General features: G+C 36.9%; 1 pseudogene; it reads left to right on the forward strand.

Moving 5' to 3' along the window:
• Positions 1-5181: 5181 nt before the first annotated feature.
• Positions 5182-6658, forward strand: LOC143578789 (epidermis-specific secreted glycoprotein EP1 pseudogene; annotated as a pseudogene).
• The last annotated feature ends 13361 nt before the right edge of the window (positions 6659-20019 follow it).

Genomic DNA, 20019 nt, shown 5'->3' on the forward strand with positions numbered 1-20019 from the left:
TTTGCCTAATCTAGACGTTAATCTCGATGTAGTGTGTAGCGGGTGCCAGTATGGGAAGGCACATGAACAACCATATGAAAGCTCACAACACCGTTCAACCGTGCCTCTCGAGTTGGTTCACACTGATGTGTTCGGTGCCGTCAAACAATCGTCAATCGGAGGTAAACGGTATATGATTACGTTTATTGATGATTTTTCAAGATATTTGTAGACTAACTTTATGAAGGAAAAGTCGGAGGCGTTTGAATGTTTCAAAGAATTTAAATTAAAAGCCGAACGAGAAACCCAAGTGTTCGATTATTTGTCTAAGATCTGACAATGGTGGAGAGTATACATCGAAAGAGTTCTCAGACTATTTGAAAGAACACAAAATAAAGCGCCAACTTACGTGTTCGAATACGCCTCAACAAAATGGCGTTTCCGAAAGAAAAAACCGTCACCTAACAGAGTTGTGTGGAAGTATGATGCATGATAAGAATGTTCATGGAAGATTTTGGGCCGGAGGTATGAAAACGGCAACGTACGTGAGTAACCGTTTGCCACTGCAAGGTATGGATTATGAGTCACCATTTGAAAGACTATTCAAGATTAAGCCGAATGTTAGTCATTTTAGAGTTTTTGGATGCGTGTGTTACGTGTTCATCCCGAGTCATCTAAGACACAAGTTGGAAAAGAAAGCGGTTCGATGCATATTTGTTGGGTATTACAACGAAAAGAAAGGGTGGCGTTGTTGCGAACCGGTAACCGGGAAGTGTTACGTGTTCTGAAACATAATTTTTGACGAAGCGTCTTCATGGTGGTCAACTAAATATGAACCACTACCAGATTCAAATAATTTAAAGAATGAATTAGATGGAAGAGTTTCTCTACAGTTGGAAGAAGTTGAAAATGAGTCAGACTCGGCTGAAAGTCCAACTGTATCGTTTCAAAATGGGTCTCCAAGACGAACAGCCTGGCAAACGGGTTTGTCGCCAAGTTAGCAAACGGCCAAAATTTAGCAGTTGAATCCGAAACGGGTCCTTCCTCTATTCGCAGATCCGAGAGAATAAAAAGGCCTAATCCAAAATATGCAAATGTTGCATTAGTCGAAGAGCAAAAAGCCGAACCAGAATCTGTTGCTGATGCATTATTAGATCAGAAGTGGGAACAGGACATGAAAAATGAGTTAGATGCACTCCAAGAAAACCAAACATGGGGACTAATTCAGAAACCAGAGGGTGTAAAACCAATCTCATGCAAGTGGGTTTTCAAGATTAAGCGAAAAGCAGATGGGTCAATAGAACAGTATAAAGCCCGCTTGGTAGCCCGAGGGTTTTCTCAGGAGTTCGGAATCGATTACGAGGAGACATTTAGTCCCGTAGCGAAGCTCGCGTTCGTTCGAGTTTTTCTAGCCATAGCCGCGAGTAAGCAATGGGATGTGTGGTAAATAGACGTAAGCAATGCGTTTTTATATGGTGATCTTGATCGGGTTATTTATATGGAACAACTGAATGGGTTCGTAAATGAAGAATTTCCGAGTCATGTTTGCAAATTAAAGAAGGCGTTGTATGGGCTAAAACAATCATCGCGAGACTGGTTCAGGAAAATCGGTGAGTTCTTAGAGGCAAATGGTTTTGTACCGACTCTAGCCGACACGAGTTTGTTTGTTCGAACCGAAGGCGAACATGTTGCGGTGGTGTTGGTGTATGTAGATGATTTAATCATAACCGGTGACTTAGTTCATGTTATAAGTCAACTAAAAGTGAATCTGAACACTCGGTTTCGGGTGAAAGATCTGGGTCAGTTAAGCCATTTTTTGGGTCTAGAGTTAAAATATGAAGATGATGGCATTATTCTACACCAACATAAGTATGTGGTGGATCTTTTAGTAAGATTTGGTTTAGAATGCTCAAAACCCGCTGTTACACCTATGGATGTGAATCTGCAGCTGCAAGTTGATAAAGGAAGTGAGCTAAATGATGTCACTATGTACCGAAGGCTTGTAGGAAGTCTTATTTATCTTACACTAACAAGGCCCGACATACATATGCGGTAGGTGTGCTTAGTCGGTTCATGCAAAAGCCTTTGAAACCTCATTTAGATGCTGTTCGTCGAGTGTTGAGGTACGTTAAAACTACTTCGACTTATGGTGTGAAGTTAAGAGGGAGTCGAGTTTGAATATAATTGGCTACTGTGATGACGACTATGCGAGAGACGTGTCTACCAGACATTCGACGACTGGGTATGTGTTTGTTATGGGAGGAGGAGCGGTAGCTTGGTGTAGCAAGAGGCAACCAACCGTCTCGTTGTCTACCACCGAAGCTGAATACCGAGCAACCGCGATGTTGGCACAAGAGAGTACTTGGTTAGTTCAGCTCATGAAGGAGTTGAATCAAAAGACGAGTGCTAAGGTAACTTTGTTTGGAGATAATATTTCTTCAATAACGCTAGCTGAAAATCCTACATTTCATGCTCGATCGAAGCATATAGAAGTCCATTACCACTTCATTCGTGAAAAGGTTTTGGAAGGAGAAATTGATTTTAAGTATGTTAATACTTCGGAACAAGTTGCGGATATGTTTACCAAGAGTTTGTCTCAAGAAAAGGTTATGAAGTTTTGCAGCGATATTGGCATGGTGGAAACTAATATCGAGAGGGAGTATTAAACGTTGCGATATTATTAAGGGCGGTTCGGTAAATCTCATGGGGTGGCTTGGAGGAGATTTAATATAATAATGATTCGTTTAGTATTATAGATAAGTTAGTCTTATCCGATAAGTTAGTCTTATCTTGATAGTTTTATTTGAGTTGGATTAAAATTGTGTATTTGAACTTGAGTAGGATTAGGAAGAGGGGTAGTATATAAACCCCTGATGTTGATGTTTTATTATTAAGTTTTTTAGTTTGTATTTTCTTAATAATAAATAGTTGGAGAGTTTGTTTGTCAATTTGATTGAGTAAGTCTTGATCGTGATCTGTGTTCTGCTCTTAAGTTAATTGAAGATTCTTTTTATTTCATCCTTTTCTTCTTGTGTGTACAGAAGAGAACCAGAAGAAAGTAAGAGCTGCAAGTTTGGTTATAGTGTTTTCTTTGTTGTGATTCACTTGTGAAACTCATATTGTTTAACACATTATACACACTTGAAAACCTCTTTTTATGTACTAGGTTTCACCTTCGAACATGACAAGCTAATCAAGACTTAAAACGGGTCAAAATAGTAGATTAGAATGATGCCAGCGTGCTGTTTGAAGTTAAATTATGTTGTTGTTATGTTCTTTGAATAATCATATAAAAATCCGAGAAAGATGTATTTTATATTTTTGGAAAGCTCTTTGAACACGCTTAAATACATGATTTCCTTGCATTACTTACTTTACTTATTCGTTGGCCTTTGTCTCATCCGACATCCTATATTCTTTGTCCGAATCATGATCTCCTACCCCACTCCAATTCTTAGCTAAGATATAAGTTTTCCCTAAAGAATTACCACATCACATTAGTGTCATTATTACTTGATTAACATATAAACTTATCTATCAAACTCGAAACATTTCAGGTAACAAAAGATCCAACACCAAACCAGTTTCAGCGTTAATTCTGTCTTTCGGTGTAGCCTACGTTGAGATCAGCGCGCTGACTACATGTATGCAACATAGATTTTCCACTTTACTGCATTTTCAAAGTCCGTCCGATCCCGAACTTCATGTACCAGTTTCTAATGAACATGCTTACAACCAATTGAAGTTACCCCAAAGGGAAACGAAAATCTTAATCTGGTTAAAAACATGAACTCATTACAGATGAAACCCAACAATCCATTTGCATTCAAACAAGTCGGAACTTAAATGTCACGTGATAATTCAACATAATCATTTATGCAATAACTTTGTTCCCTTAGCTGTTTAGTAATTGCATATCAACTCATATCGTATCAACTTTGTAACTCTTTACCCAATCTAATACCACAAAACTAAAAAACCGCGTTATATTATTTACAATCATACAATTAACTTGAATTATTATTAACAACTAATGAGTCAAAATCCCATTTAAACTCAATACCTTCAATAATAACATCAAAATATCAACTTAAGGTCTTGAATTATCAATAAGCCATCATTAATGTATCAATAACTAAATTAATTGCATTTCATGTGTATAGGATGTAAGAGCCACTTACACTTGTAATGAGTCAAAAAGAAACACTCTCGCTTTATGCTTTTAAAAAATATAATCGAAATACTTCTTAAAGTGCCGTATCCATACCTTGAAACTATTCATAGCAAAATACTCCTTTCATGGGCCCAATCGCTTCCACCATAAAAAGTTATACTAATCAAAATACTCCAAAAACTCGGATTTAGAGAAAAGTTATATTAAGCATTTTAACTGTCAAGTATTTAAAACTATAGCACATTTTACATTTAGAGGAAAAAAAATATGTAACATTGTGTAAAATGTAAAAGTTTTTAAATGTCCATGTGAGGCTTACATGACATCGACGTGATAAACTTAAATTTCACATTTTACGTAATCACACTATGGTTTTATAACGAAAAGCCTACATAATTTAAACCAAAAAAAAAGAAAATAAAATACCAACCTTCAAATGAAAAATCAAATCCGAAAGAGAAATAATCAAAAAGTTCTCTTTTAACCGTTGTCTAATGTTCACACAAACATTTTAGTACGGGTGTCACAACCAAAAACAAACCTTTCGTCGGGTACTCGCAATGGTGGCAGCTAGTGGTGTACCCGCTCTGCTTCTCCTACCCGCGACGAGAACCCAAAAAATACCCCATTCCCGTAATAATTAATTCTATTTTCTGCACCTATGTAACTGTTTTACACGTCATTGACCAATAAGTGTTGGGTCGTCTTTGAATCAATCAGATACAACGGCTATATTTCTATATTGACTTTAGTATTCAGAAATTATATGAAATAAATATATTATTAAATTCGGTTTGTATTGTGTCTAAACCATTTTAAAGGACAAACACATTACTAGCAATACCATGCTTCTCTGACTAATATCCGATTCAGTTTTCGAAATAGTGGATACAAGATGAAATAATGTATATATGTATTAATTGGCTAATTGACTAATATGAACAAAAACAAATCCAGATTTGATCCCACATTATTCATAATTAACAACTATTATTATAAAAAAATCAACTAGTGTTTGACAATGTGTTTGCAAGAAAAAAGTCAGAAGATGAAAACCATGATTCCCATGGTTTTATACACTAACAATGCTAAAAACCATCTTCATTCATGCTGTGTTCTTTGCATATATATAGGGTGTTAATATCTATTGGTCTTTCATACTTTCCACTTCCACCATACCTAGAATGGCTTCTCATTATTTCATTTATGCTATGCATATTCTCCTCTACATTCACATACTTTCCACTTTCACCATATCTAGAGCTTCCGTTCCTTCTTCAGAAACATTCACATACGTTAATTCAGGCGAATTCGGTATATATATCGTTGAGTATGACGCTACATATCGCGCTCTTCCCCCTTATAGCAGTCCATTCCAGCTTTGCTTCTACAACACCACCCCTAACGCGTACACTCTAGCTCTACGCATGGGCACCATGCGATCCGAATCACTTAGGCGTTGGGTGTGGGAAGCTAACCGTGGCAACCCTGTTCACGAGAACGCGACTCTAACACTTAGAAAAGACGGAAATCTTGTCCTGGCAGATGCTGATGGTCGGATAGCCTGGCAAACGAATACCGCCAACAAGGGGGTCATACATTTCGGGGTACTCCCGACAGGTAACATGGTTCTTCAAGATGCAAAAGGTAACTTCATATGGCAAAGTTTCAATTCTCCAATGGATACTCTCATGGTAGGTCAATCTCTTCGAGCTAGTGGCGTGAGTAGGCTCGTGAGTCGGGGTTCAGAGACGAACAACGTCGATGGACCATATAGTTTGGTGATGGAGCCCAAGGGCTAGCCATGTATTACAAGAGCCCTAACTCGCCTAGACCAATGCGATATTGGTCCTCTACTGAATGGTTCACGGTTGATAAGGGTAGCATGATTAATTTAACACTTAATTCGAAAGCAGATACGGATGAGGGTTATCTTTATTACTTGTCTTTTGATTACTTCACCACAAAACCCTTGTCCAACCAAGGTCGTTACATGGCCTACACAAAATATGATAATAGGTTATCGTTTCTTCGGTTAGAGATAGATGGAAATCTCAGATTCTATACATATGACGACAATGCTGACGGTGGTGGTGTTGCCTGGGAGTCGGTCTACACGTTTCTGGATAGGGGTTCAATGGAAGGTGAGTGCCAATTACCTGAAAGATGTGGGAGATTTGGGTTGTGTGAGGATAACCAGTGTGTCGCTATGGGCTAAGTGGTTGGAGCAAAGATTGTGAGGCAAAGAAGGGGATATCCTGCAAAGCTAATGAGTTTCATTACTACAAGCTTCAAGGGGTCGACCATTTTATGATCAAGTACACGAAGGGAGACGGACCGATGAAACAATTTGATTGTGAGAGCAAATGCACGAAGGATTGCAAGTGCATGGGGTATTTCTATCACACGGGTGAATCAAGGTGTTGGATTACTTATGATTTGAAAACATTAACGCGAGTTGGGAACTCGACTCATTTGGCTTACATCAAAATACCCAACAAATAAATAGTATAATAAGTTTATCGTTTAAGTTCTGCATATGTAAATTTATTTTTTGTGAAAGTTAATAAAAATGGAGAACTAAATTGATGTTTTGTATACCGTTTAAAGTCAACTCAATATATTTTGCAAGATACAGTTTATATTGAAACTCTAATTTAATAATAGGTCTTGTCTAGAGAATACCTATTTTTGAATCCCCGTGGCTTATGGCCGGGAGCATAATGTGCCTCAAAAAGTCAAAATGACGCGAAAACGTGTAAATCTAAGTCGATCCGTCAATTAACGATGTTAGCTTGAGGGGTAAGATCGACTTTTCATCCCAACTTGAAAGTATTCTGGTTTGAGTCCATGTGGTTTATGAGGTATTTTGTTTGAGTCCTCTACCTCTATCTCTACCTCTACCTCCATCTCCAACAAAACCACCTCCTCTGATATGGTCTAAAATATACATATTATTTATGTAATATTCTCTACACTTTTAAGTAACTTTGAGCCTAGTTTTTATTGAATAGTATCCTTAGTTGGTTCATACGTGAGTTTAAAGGTTTTAAGTCGAAACAAGCTAAACACACATAATTTATATTAAACAGACTTGGTCTAAATAACAAAAAGAAATAAATCATGATCTGATGTATTAATTGAATTGTTTCTAAGTATAAATTAGTTATTATATAAGTTGGATGACAAAAGTGTTACATAATACGTAGACTTATAATAAGTGAATTCTAGTTATGATTTTATTATTATGTTATCTCTAATTATTATTTCAAATTGGTTGCAGGCTATCCACGTGATATAACAAAACCAAAAAAATTCCATTCATATAAATATTAAAATATAATAATGGTGAGATTGAATGAAATCCGGTTTGGACTTTTAAGTGATTCGTGGGCCAAAAGAAATAAAAGGTTTAAGAGAAGGAATTAATTAGGGCCGACAATTAATTAGGGGTCGTCTAATTTATAAAAGGAAAACCCTATACAACACGGGAGAGGGGAAGACGCAAGACAGGAAGCAGCCGTGTGGGATTAAAACAATAGTTTTGGTTCAGCCGCAAGGATAGAAAGAGGAGCAAGCACGTCTTGGTTCAAGTATAGAGCGTCTGGGTTCAACACCTACTCATCCAAACATCATTATTATTCGGTTTGAATTTATTGTTTTCATTATGAATTCATTATTTGAACCTATTTATTTTCTTTTGTCCTTGAGTATTTGAGTATGGTTGTTGGTTAAACCCTTAGACCGCCTAGGTTTTATGATGAACTTTTGTTGACGTTGGATTTTAGTTTGGACTTTGCTTTTGTTATGGTTTATGATTAAGTAAGAGGTTTCTTGTTATTTATTCGATGCATATGTGTGATTAGGATTGTTGGGTGAGTTTTATTGTTTCACAGTTTTCTTGGTAATTGTCTGTCATATGATAGGATTCTGTTAGGTCATCTACTGTGTGTTTCTGACTAGTTTATTGTTGATTTGCAATAAAGCCATATGAACAATATTAATAAATCAAATAGGCCTAAGTATGCTACTAATCTAAATAGCTGAGAGGTGATAGATTATATGATAAGTCTTGGTTGTTTAAGATTGCTAGATTTAGTTCTTCGTAAGGAGTCCGTCTAGGTTTGATTTTTTAGCCTTGTTTATCTAGTCGAGTGAATACTTTAAACTATCTTTGATTTCCGCGCTGTAAGGTAGGATTTCTTATAGAGGTACTTGTCATAAAATAAATTAGCGACCGTAAGCGAGTCTAATTAAGCTGGTGTTTTTAAGAGTTTAATAGAAATCCATAGGTGTCTTCTTGAGAAGGGTCAGGGGTCCTGTTCGGGTTTTCTTTAAGTGACTATTTTAAGATCCCGGTCCCATAACTTAGCATTTTTCCTACTATTTAATAATTGATGCATTAGAGATTCTAGCGTAGGTGGTTGTTTGTCATCATCTGAATTAAGTCCAAGTTCTAAGTTTAGTCATCTTTAGTTTTATTAATTAGTTTAAAATTAGTTTATTAGTAAAACCCCCTCAAAATAATAATAAATAAATAGTCGTGTTTGTAGTTAAGTCTAATTTAACTAGTTAACGTAATTAAAAGAGTCTCGTGGGTTCGATATCCGGACTTATTTAGCTGTACTAGAGTCAACCGGTTCACTTGCCGGTTAGTAGTTTTAGTTAAGTTAAGAGTCTAGAATTATTACTTAGTGTCTAGATTAGCGTAATTTTAGTTAATAAATTTATAACTACTTCAAGCACACCATCCTACATATTCAACATCACCACCTTTTTTTCAATTTTTCTGCATACCTTCTTGTAACTATCAAATCCCCCAACATACAAACCCCCTAAATTTGAACAGCCTGAGTCGTATTGAAATATAATTCAAATTAGAAGTGGTTGCAGCTCCTACTTTCTAGCTAACTAAGTTGAATAAAGACGTTTACATTTTGGTGTAGAAGTCCTAGTTTTTTGCTTATTTTGTGGTTTACGTTATCTTCTTTGGCTATTTAAGTTATTTGTGTTATCCAAGTTCAGTATTCACTTTTCAACCATTAAAAAAACTTTCAAGCATTTGAGTTATCTTGTTCCTTGATTATTCAATTGTTGTGTTAATTTCTGCATGCTCAAACCAAAATTTGGAATCAGAGCAAGGTGAATCGATCTAGTAACAAAAGCCATGGCCAGTTCCAGTTCATCTCAACCTCAATCTCCCATTCCGGTATTCTAAGGGGAGGGCTACAGACATTGGAGTATAAGGATGAAGACCATTCTGCGTTCATGGGATCTGTGGGATCTTGTGAACGAAGGACTCCCTAATACCGATGAAACCCTATATACTTATAAAGCGGCAGTGAAGAAAGATGCTAAGGCCATGGCAGTCATTCAACAAGGTATTCTTGATCAACTATTTTCAAGAATAGCAGCAGCAAACACGGCAAAAGAAACATGGGAAACTCTTTGAATGGAGTTTCAAGGTGACACTCAAGTCCAATCCGTTAAGTTACAAGGACTTCGAAGGGAATTTGAGAACCTCATAATGAAGGAAGGCGAGTTGGTCGGTGATTACTTCTCACGTGTTACGGGAAACGTTAGTCAGCGTCGAGCTTTCGGTGAAGAAGTGGCCAATCAAACCATTGTTGAGAAAATACTAAGAAGTCTCTCTCCAAAATTCGATTTTGTCATTCCATCAATTAAGGTTGCATTTGATCTCACAACCTTAACACCTGTTAAGCTAATGGGATCTCTGCAGTCACAAGAAGAACGACTACTAGGAAGGTCCGGTGAGAAAAAGAATAGCGAGAGACAGGATGAGCAAGCCCTTCAAGTCATGCAAAACAATGCCAGAGCTGAAATTAACCCCTATGGCAGAGGTAGGGGTCGTGGGGCTGCTAGAGGTAGAGGTAGAAGAAGACCCGGTGATCAATACAGGGGATCTCAATGTCATCTTTGTCATCGGTTTGGGCATGTTAAGAGAGACTGTTGGTTTAACAAAGAACAACAGGCAAATGTAGCCATGAATGGCCACGATGAAGAGGAAGAAAACAATCAGGAAGTTCCACGTTTGTTTTATAGCAATCACTGAAGAACCAAAGGGAATCACTACTCATATGTGGTTTGTTGACTCAGGTTGTTCCAACCACATGACTGGCAGCTGAGGTAGTTTCACAAATCTTGACAATTCATTCAAGTTACTTGTTCATATGGGTGATAAAAATCAAATAAAGGTGGAAGGAAAGGGGTTTGTGAAAGTGCCTATGAAAGATGGTTCCTACAAGTTACTTGAAGATGTGTATTATGCTCCTAAATTGGAGTACAATCTTCTAAGTGTAGGACAACTTATGAGGAAAGGCTACTCACTTTTGTTTGATGATGATATTTGCACTATCACACATAAACAGTCTGGTAATGTGCTTATGAAGGTTATGTTGGCAAACAACATGTTTCCATTAGATGTCACTAAGTTGCTATCATGTCCCTTAAATGAGCATGTTACAACTAAGTTATGGCATCTCCGATATGGACACTTGCATACCCAAAGGCTGCAACATTTACACAACAAAGGAATGGTTAGTGGTCTGCCACCTATGAAGGAGCTAAGTAGCTGTGAAGGTTGTGCTCTTGGCAAACACACTAGAAAGCCGTTTCACTCTAGCAAACAAAGAACAACTCAACAACTGGAGCTTGTTCACTCGGACGTGTGTGGGCCAATGCAAGTGTCAAGCCTTGGAGTAAGTAAGTATTTTCTTCTATTCATTGATGACCTCACCCGTATGACTTGGATATACTTTATAAAACAAAAATCAAAAGTATTCTCTAAATTTAAAGTTTTCAAGTCAATGGTTGAAAAAGAGATTGGGTGGCCTATCAAGATGTTAAGATCTGATAGAGGTGGGGAATGCACCTCTAATGAATTCAATAAGTTCTATGAAGATAATGGAATTAAAGGAGAATTAACCGTTCCTTACGCACCTGAGAAAAATGGTGTGTCGGAAAGTAAAAATCGAACAATTGTTGAAATGCTTAAATGTATGATCAAAGCAAAGGCTCTTCCAACTTATTTTTGGGCTGAGGCAGCCGCTACAGCTGTTCATAATATTTATTTATCACCCACCAAAACATTGGGTAACAAGACACCCTTACAAGCATGGTATGGTAGGAAGCCAAGTGTTGATTATTTAAAAGTTTTTAGGTCTGTTGTTTATGGGCACACTCCAGCTCAAAGGAGAAATAAGTTGGATAATAAATCAGAAAAATGTATATTCCTGGGCTATTCACAACAGTCAAAAGGATATTGGATTTATAATCTTATAACCGAGCAATTCCTCACCAGAAGAGATGTTATATTCAATGAAAGTGAAAAGTGGGAATGGAATGAAGAGGTCAAGAGTAAGTACCAGTACATGTGGGATTTAAGCGGGTTTGATGAAGTGATTCCACAAGTTGCTGAACCGGCAGCTGTTGAACCAGACAACTGTTCTCAGCAAAACTCTTTTAATAATTCTAATCAAGCCTCTACCTCCAGATCTCAGGATGCCGAACCGGTTACTCCAGCCACGAGTCAAAGTGCAAACCAAGTTAGCCTATAAAGTTATGATTCATCAATGCTTGACTCAAGTACAACCCCAAGAAAGCTAAGAGATCTAAATGATTGTTATGATGAAGGCGCTCCTATGGAAGAGTATACGGTTTGCCAATTTGCACTAAATGTTACAGATCCAAGTTCCTATAATGAAGCTGCCAAGTTCAAAGAATGGAGGGAGGCTATGAAAACTGAGTTGGAATCGATTGAAAAGAATAAAACATGGAGTCTAGTTCCATGACCTCTCAACAAGAATGTGGTTGGTCTGAAGTGGTTGTTTAAAACCAAACTCGGTCCTAAAGGTGAAATCTTGAAGCATAAGGCTACGCTCGTTGCTAAAGGCTACTCCCAACAAAAGGGAATAGACTTTAGTGAAACCTTTGCTCCAGTAGCTCGTTTCGAAACCATTAGAACCGTCCTAGCTACTGCTGCTCAACTAGGATGGCCTCTCCATCAACTAGATGTGAAATCCGCTTTTCTTAATGGAGAACTTGAAGAAGAAATTTATATTCATCAACCTCAAGGGTTCGAAGTTAAGGGGCATGAAGAGAAGGTCTACCTGTTGAAGAAGGCCTTGTATGGGTTAAAACAAGCACCCCGTGCTTGGTACTCTCGTATTGATGGCTACTTTACTTCAAATGGGTTCTTAAGAAGCTACAAGGAACCTACTTTGTACGTAAAGAGGGTTAATGCCGATGATGTCATTTATGTTTGTCTCTATGTAGATGACATAATCTGTACAAGTTCTAATATGAAACTCATTGATGAATTTAAAAGAGGGATGATGTTGGAGTTTGAAATGACTAATATGGGGCTGCTCAAGTACTTCCTGGGTTTGGAAGTAAGGCAAACGAAGAAGGGAGTTTTTGTTAATCAAGAAAAATATGCTTCCAATCTGCTTAGTAAATTTGGTATGGAAGGTTGTAATACCGAAGATACTCCCATGAACTCAAGTGAGAAGTTGCAGGTAGAAGATGGTGTAGATAAAGTAGATGCTACGATGTACAGAAGTTTGATTGGGGTCTCATGTATCTGACACACACGAGACCTGATCTCTCATTTGCAGTTGGCCGGGTTGCTGGCCCGGTTTATGCAAGTACCTTACAAAATACATTTTGGAGCAGCCAGAAGAGTTCTAAGATATGTTGCAGGTACATTGAAGTTTGGAATATGGTATGAGAAAGGGTGCAAGATAAGACTATTAGGGTATAGTGACAGTGATTGGGCTGGATGTGTCGATGATAGGAAAAGTTTCTGCCAATATGTTTGGATTGGGAAGTGGAGCAATCAGCTGGTGCTCAAAGAAGCAACATACTGTTGCATTATCTAGTACGGAAGCCGAGTATATTGCTTCTACGGGTGCTACTTGTCAAGACATTTGGTTGAGGAGAATTTTGAAGGATTTATGTGTAGAGCAAGAGCATCCTACAGTTATATATTGTGATAATAAGTTAGCAATTTGTTTATCTAAAAATCCTGTGTTAAATGGTAGTTCGAAGCACATTGAATTGAAGCATCACTTTATAAGGGAAATGGCGGCTCAAAAGGAAGTGTCCCTAGAATTTTGTAAAACTGATAAGCAAGTTGTAGACGGGCTGACGAAGGCACTATCTCGTGAAAAGTTCGTGTATTTTAGACACATGATGGGTGTCCAAGAATTTGAATTAAGGGAGGATATTGAAATATAATTCAAATAAGAAGTGGTTGCAGCTCCTACTTTCCAGTTAACTAAGTTGAATAAAGACGTTTACATTATGGTGTAGAAGTCCTAGTTTTTTGCTTATTTTGTGGTTTACGTTATATTCTTTGGCTATTTAAGTTATTTGTGTTTTCCAAGTTCAGTATTCACTTTTCAATCATTAAAAAAACTTTCAAGTATTTGAGTTATCTTGTTCCTTGATTATTCAATTGTTGGGTTAATTTCTGCATGCTCATACCAACAAGTCGGACTAGTATATTATATCACAAGGCCATTACTAGAACTGAAGGTTCAACCACCATAATAAGTTCTACATTCGGACACACTTGATAACTTTTCTAATAGAATGGAAACCATATCAGTATAAATGCATATATTCACTAGTTAAATATAAAATATTAGACCAAAAATAGTTGGCAATGTAATTATTTAACCAATGTTTGTAATGAAAAGATGCAAGGGATTGTGATCATTCTTACATTTTCCTTAACCTAAGTTAATAATATTAATATGCACTTTAATGCATTAATATCTATAGAGCTTAAATAAAAAAAAATATATATATAACTCATACAATAGAGAATTAGAGACAGAATCAAAAAGTGATATAATGAGAGCAGTTCAAAATTAATTATTTTCCGACGAACCCGCTCCACCTCCTCTACAAAACTCCCCTTGAAGGCTTTAATTCGTTCGATATTGATTCAAGTTGTGTCGATTGTTGTGTAATTTGAGTTGGGTTTTTGCTTAATTTCAAATCTTGGTAAGGAATTTATGTTGTTTTGGTGGTTGTAGGTTTTTGTTCAAACCCTAATTTATCGGTTTCCTTCTCTAAAAACCCCTAATTTGTGCTTATTTGATTCCAGTTGATAGGGGTTTAGCGGATTCAAATTGGGTTTCTGACTAAGTTGAAAAACCCCATTTTCATTAACTTGAAAAACGGTTTATCTTTTGAAGCAAATTGAACACCTTTGATAAAACTTGAGTGAACATGGAGGGATGGAGGTGGTGATGGTGGAGCTAAAGGTGGAGGTGGTGAAGATAGAGGGATGCAAAATGAATGAAACTATAGTGGCGTAAAAGAACACGATAAAAAGGTATAATAGCCATTTCAGTTTCTATTAGACAGACGTTACCAAGAGGGATTCAAAGTGCGTCCATTTTGAAACAATGGGGACGCATTTTAACTTTTAGGGGAACATTGTGGTCCCACATATAACCATAGGAACGCAAATGGGTATTCTCTTTAATAAAGCATATAAGTCAAAGTTTAGGGGTTATTCGTAATTAGTAGAAACCAAGTTTAGTATGTTTATTATTATACGTGTATAGGTTTAGTGTGTCAAAAAGTAAACCTGGTAACCACAAGATGATGTGTTAGATTGTATACGTAGTATCGAACATTGCAACTCTAGGATTGCACGGTAATCTAGGAATAACCATCATATGGTGTAGGAGTATAAATAGATCAAATACAAACCATTGGAAATCAGTCGGTTCAGGTTTATAGTTCTCGTTCGTTTCTTCAGTTACTTGTTGTCAGTTCTTCACGTTGGTAATGAAAAACATGAATATTATGATAAACCTATAACTAAAACATACCTGTTACAGCAGAGAGAGTAGCCACGGCTGATGAGAATGCTCCAGATGAAATGTAGTCAGCTCGGTCGAGTTCCCCTTGAGAGTATATTTGTGATGGGGATTAGGGTTTCTGAGAAACCGAAAATATGGAGAGAAAAGGGGTCACGAAATTATTATGTGAGGTTTAAGGTTTTCTTCTGATGTTAATAAGTTTCTCCATATACTTATATACACCCAATGGGAAACCCTTGATTAGCAAGAAAGGGTAATATGGTCCACCAACAATTACCAAGGTAATATAATAATAAGGTATAATTTAATTATTTTGATCTATTATTATATAAATAATAATGATGGTCATATATAAATATACATATCTATATATTTATTCATACATTACTACTCTCAATTGTTGTGTTCTTTCAAGCTTGGGCAACATTTGGTATGAGAGCATGAGACTCTCAAATAGAAGAAGTTCACTGGCGGTTACGTACTCGGGTTCGGAAACAGAGGATCCAAGAAATCGAGTGGCAACATTTGACATGGAAGAAGGAGACGGTATTAGTGTATACAAGATATGGTTTGGATTTTTTTTGAGAAGCCTATCATCACCAAGGGTGTTTGGATTCATGGTGTTCAATTTCGATCACACAAGAGGCATCGATTGGGCTATGCCCATTCGTATTAAAATCAATAACATCGAGGAAATGAATGATTGTTGTTGCTGGTTAATACAAAGAAAGGACAAACGTGTTTTCATCAAAACCAGTTACTTCAACAAGGTCCTTTGTGTTTTCATATTTACGGCGAACCAAATTTTGGATATATTGTATTGATTAATACCATACACATCTCATTTAATATTATTGTATTAAGTAGCATTCTCTAAACTGTTTCATTTTTTGTAGGTACTGCCTTCTACTTTTGTGAATCTTAATCTTAAATGTATATAAACGAAAAAGCTCTCTGGTTACTTTTTACTTTCTCTCAAGCCACCAGATTGCTTTATTTGTAAATGGAGGCTTCTCATGCATTTTATCTGAATTCACGTGTGTGGGTCTCGTCAAACCCAGATAGCCCTTAAACAGGTTATAGCATCTCATTAAATTAAAAATTAATCTCACTATATATTTTATATAAAAATCATATAAAATAGGGATATACTAAAAATTAATATTCGAATTAAAAATTATATATATATTTTTTATAATTAAGAAACAATTTTATAGTAAAAAAATAAGCGGATCATGGGTCTCACTAAATCTAGATAGCTTTTAAACCAAGTTTATAGCATCTCATTTATTTGTGAAACACTTTTATCATCAAATCTTAAGTATATTATTCCTTTTTTTACAATAAATAAAATTAAAATCCAAAAAAATACATAAATATTATAATCGAATAATGTAAAACAACCGCCGTATTACGGGGGATAAAAGCTAGCAGACAATATAAAAAGAAAAGGAAAAATGGTTTTTATTGGTCCCAACTTTTTCATTTTTGCCGGCGCTGGTCCCAACTTTCATTTTAGCTGGCAACGGTCCCAACTTTAACATTCGTTGCTTCACTAGTCCGCGACTGACGGAGTACTAACTCCGTTATGTTTTTGCTTACGTGTCAATCTGAGTTGGAAAAATCATATTACATGGCAGCCACCGTTGATTATTGGTTTATACATATATCTTATATCCAGATCCTTAACTCTCTTCAACGGCTCAATCCCCAAATCAAATCTCCAATTGATGTCCAGAACCCTAATTACATGCCACTCCAATCGATTAACGACGAACAAAGCAGCAAGCCCTAATCTTTAACAATGGATAATCAAATACGGATTTCTTTCCACACCAATGGGGCATTTGACGTTGCACCACCGATATTAAGGTATGTTGGTGGAAAAAAAACTTCATTCATGTTAGATGTTGACAAGCTTTCATACTTCGAGCCACTGGATTATGCAAAGGAGTTTGGTTCATACAAATCGAAAGTTGGTCTTTGGTTGTATTGCAAGATTCCAGATGATGGTCGTTTAAAACTATTAGTTAGTGATAAAGAAGTCTTTGAGGTGTTGTCTTTGATTGGTTCCAGTTCCGGGTCTGCACAAGGTATGGTTTTATACGTTCAAACTGATAAGTTAAGGAAACCCATAAACAATACCAGTAGCCCTCAAGCCCAGCCTATTATCTCTCCAGCCCAGCCCATTATCCCTGAAGCCCAGCCCATTATATCTCTAGCCTAGCCCATTATCCATGTAGCCCAGCCCAGTAGCCAACCAGAAGCTTGCTTGAGCCCTAGTTCAGGAGTTAGGAGGTACTCTAAGCTCACAGCTAGAAAACAAGTTCCACCAATTGACTTAAATATATCACCAACTAAGGATACATGTACACCACTTAAATCACCAACTAAGGTTATTAGTTTGTCACTTGGATCACCTGTTAAGGTTACAGACACAACACTTAAATCACCACCAATTAACACAAATAAAGATGAAATAGATAGTGGTGGGTCAGATTCAGATAGTTCAGAAGATGATGATTCTGATGATGAGTCTTATAAATGTGATTTGGATGATGATGATGATGGATCTGACAAAGATGATGAAGAGTGGAGGTGTTCAGTTGCTAAGTTACCACAGGTGAATGAGCAAGATGTTGAAACACAAAAGAAGTTACTTGAAGACTGTCTAAAACAATCTGCTGATGCAATTAAAGAAGTATCCAGTAGTTATGAAGATTCTGATGCTGATATTGACACACCTGGAGAGAGTGAAGATGATGACATAAGAGGTAAGAAACACAAACAAGATGTTCCAGTTGTAAGTGAAGAAACTGACTGGTCAAAGTTTAAATGGGTTGTTGGGATAAAGTTTGCCACTAGGGATGCTTTCAAAGAAGCAGTTAGAAAGTATGCTGTCTCAAATGGTAAAAATGTTTACATTGCTACAAGTAACAAGAGTAGAGGAGGACGTGTAGGTGTTAAATGTGTGAAAGGATGTCCATTTAGTCTGTATTGTTCATTTCACAAGGGCAAGAGTTGCTATATGGTTAAGACTGTTAATAGTAAGCACAATTGTCAGAGAAACATGGCAAAGAATAGACAACTGACTGCTAAGTTTATAGCTAAAGACTTCTTGCCATTATTCAAAGCTAAACCTCGATGGAGTGGTAAAGATATCCAGGATGCAGTTAAAGAGAAACATAAGGTGCTTATACGCAAATGGTTGGCTTACAATGCCAGGAAATGTGCATTTAAGATGCTTCATGGGTCAATGAGGGAGCACTATAGTAAACTTGGGTCTTACTTGGCAGCTTTGAAAGAAATAAATCCAACTTCAACCTTTGAGTTGGTAACTGCCCCACCAGGGTTCAATAACCAGGAACCAGGTTCAAACTTGGAGACATTCTTTAGATTGTTCGTGTGTTTTGATGGGGTGAAGAGGGGATTTTTGGCTGGTTGTAGGAAATTTTTGAGTTTGGATGGTTGTTTTTTGGAAACATTTTTAGGGGGTATGTTGTTGGCTGCAATTGGGAGAGATGCTAATGACCAAATGTACCCTGTGGCATGGGCTGTTGTTGATGGTGAGTCTAATGATAGTTGGGAATGGTTCATGGAAGAACTAAGAAAATGCCTAGATGTCCAAGATGGTGGAAAGGACTGGACACTTGTCTCTGACCAACAAAAGGTTGACTTCACTTTGTTAATATCTAAGTTATAAGTTGTAAGTTCTAGATGTCTAAAGTTTATTTGATTTGGAATAATAATGACAGGGACTAGTGAATGCTGTATCTTTGATTTGGAAAAATGCAGAGCATAGAAACTGTGCAAGGCACATCTATGCAAACTGGAAAAAGAACTTCAAGGGTAAAGAGTTAAAGACATATTATTGGCAGGCATGTAGGGCTTATAATGAGCCTGACTTCAATGATGCTATCAAGGAGATGAGAGCAATATCAGCTTATGCAGTGGAGGCTTTCATGAAACAGAATCCTAATTGCTTTGTAAGGCTTTCATGAAACAGAATGGTCTCGAGTATATAAAATGACTAAGTGTTACTTCGAGCACAGCTTATCTCGAGCATATCTTATATCGAGCACATCAAGTTTGGATTCGAGCACATGAACCCCGAGCACATCCTGGTTTAAATCTATCTTTTCTCGAGCACACTTTGTTCTACTCAAGCAAACCTTCTTCGAGCACACTTTGCTTTTGTGCATGCTCAGGAAAAGATAGAAAAAGACATAAGTATTTTTGAGCAAGGTCTCGAGCATACTCGATGACAGATAGAACAAGACTAAGTATTTTCGAGCAAGGTCTCGAGCATGGTCTCGAGCATGCTCGAGTAAAGAGAAGCATGCTCGAGTAACAACAGAAAAATACAAGTGTTTTCTCGAGCAAGGGCCTCGAGCAAGCCCTCGAGCATGCTCGACACAGAAAAAACACTAAGTATTTTCTCGAGCAAGCCCTCCAGCATGCTCGATGTGAGAAAAAGACTAAGTATTTTCTCGAGCAAGGTCCATGCTTGAGCAAAAAAAAAATTGAGCACGCTCGATTTAAAAAAAAATAAAAAAAATAAAAAAATAAAAAATAAAAAAATTATTATGAATGTGCTTGTGAAGGGATTTAAAGAACTTGTGTGCTCGTGAACCAATAATCCATGCTCGTGAATGACTTACACTTGAGATTTTTGGTGCCGTTGACCGTTTGACCAATCTAAGCTATATGGAAGATATATACCAAGGGTATTTTGGTAAATTTTATCCGATCATTAACAAGCAAAAGGAAATCAAAGCCTTATCAATTTTTCACAAACTTCATCAAAGAGCTTTACAGGAACAAGTGTTGACCAAGCTTACGGATTTTATCCCTTATGAGTGTCAACCAACATAATATTTTGTTTATCTTTGTTTATTACAGAATCAACAATCTTGATATGGATGGTCAAGGTTGTTTCACCCATACTTGATTTGAGACACAATTTTCAAAGACAATTGCAACGAAATTAGGGGAGTAAAAATT

Source organism: Bidens hawaiensis, unplaced genomic scaffold, assembly GCF_021521415.1.
Source record: "Bidens hawaiensis isolate Kalapana, Puna unplaced genomic scaffold, B.hawaiensis_p1.1 tig00029335_1, whole genome shotgun sequence".
Taxonomy (NCBI): Eukaryota; Viridiplantae; Streptophyta; class Magnoliopsida; order Asterales; family Asteraceae; genus Bidens; species Bidens hawaiensis.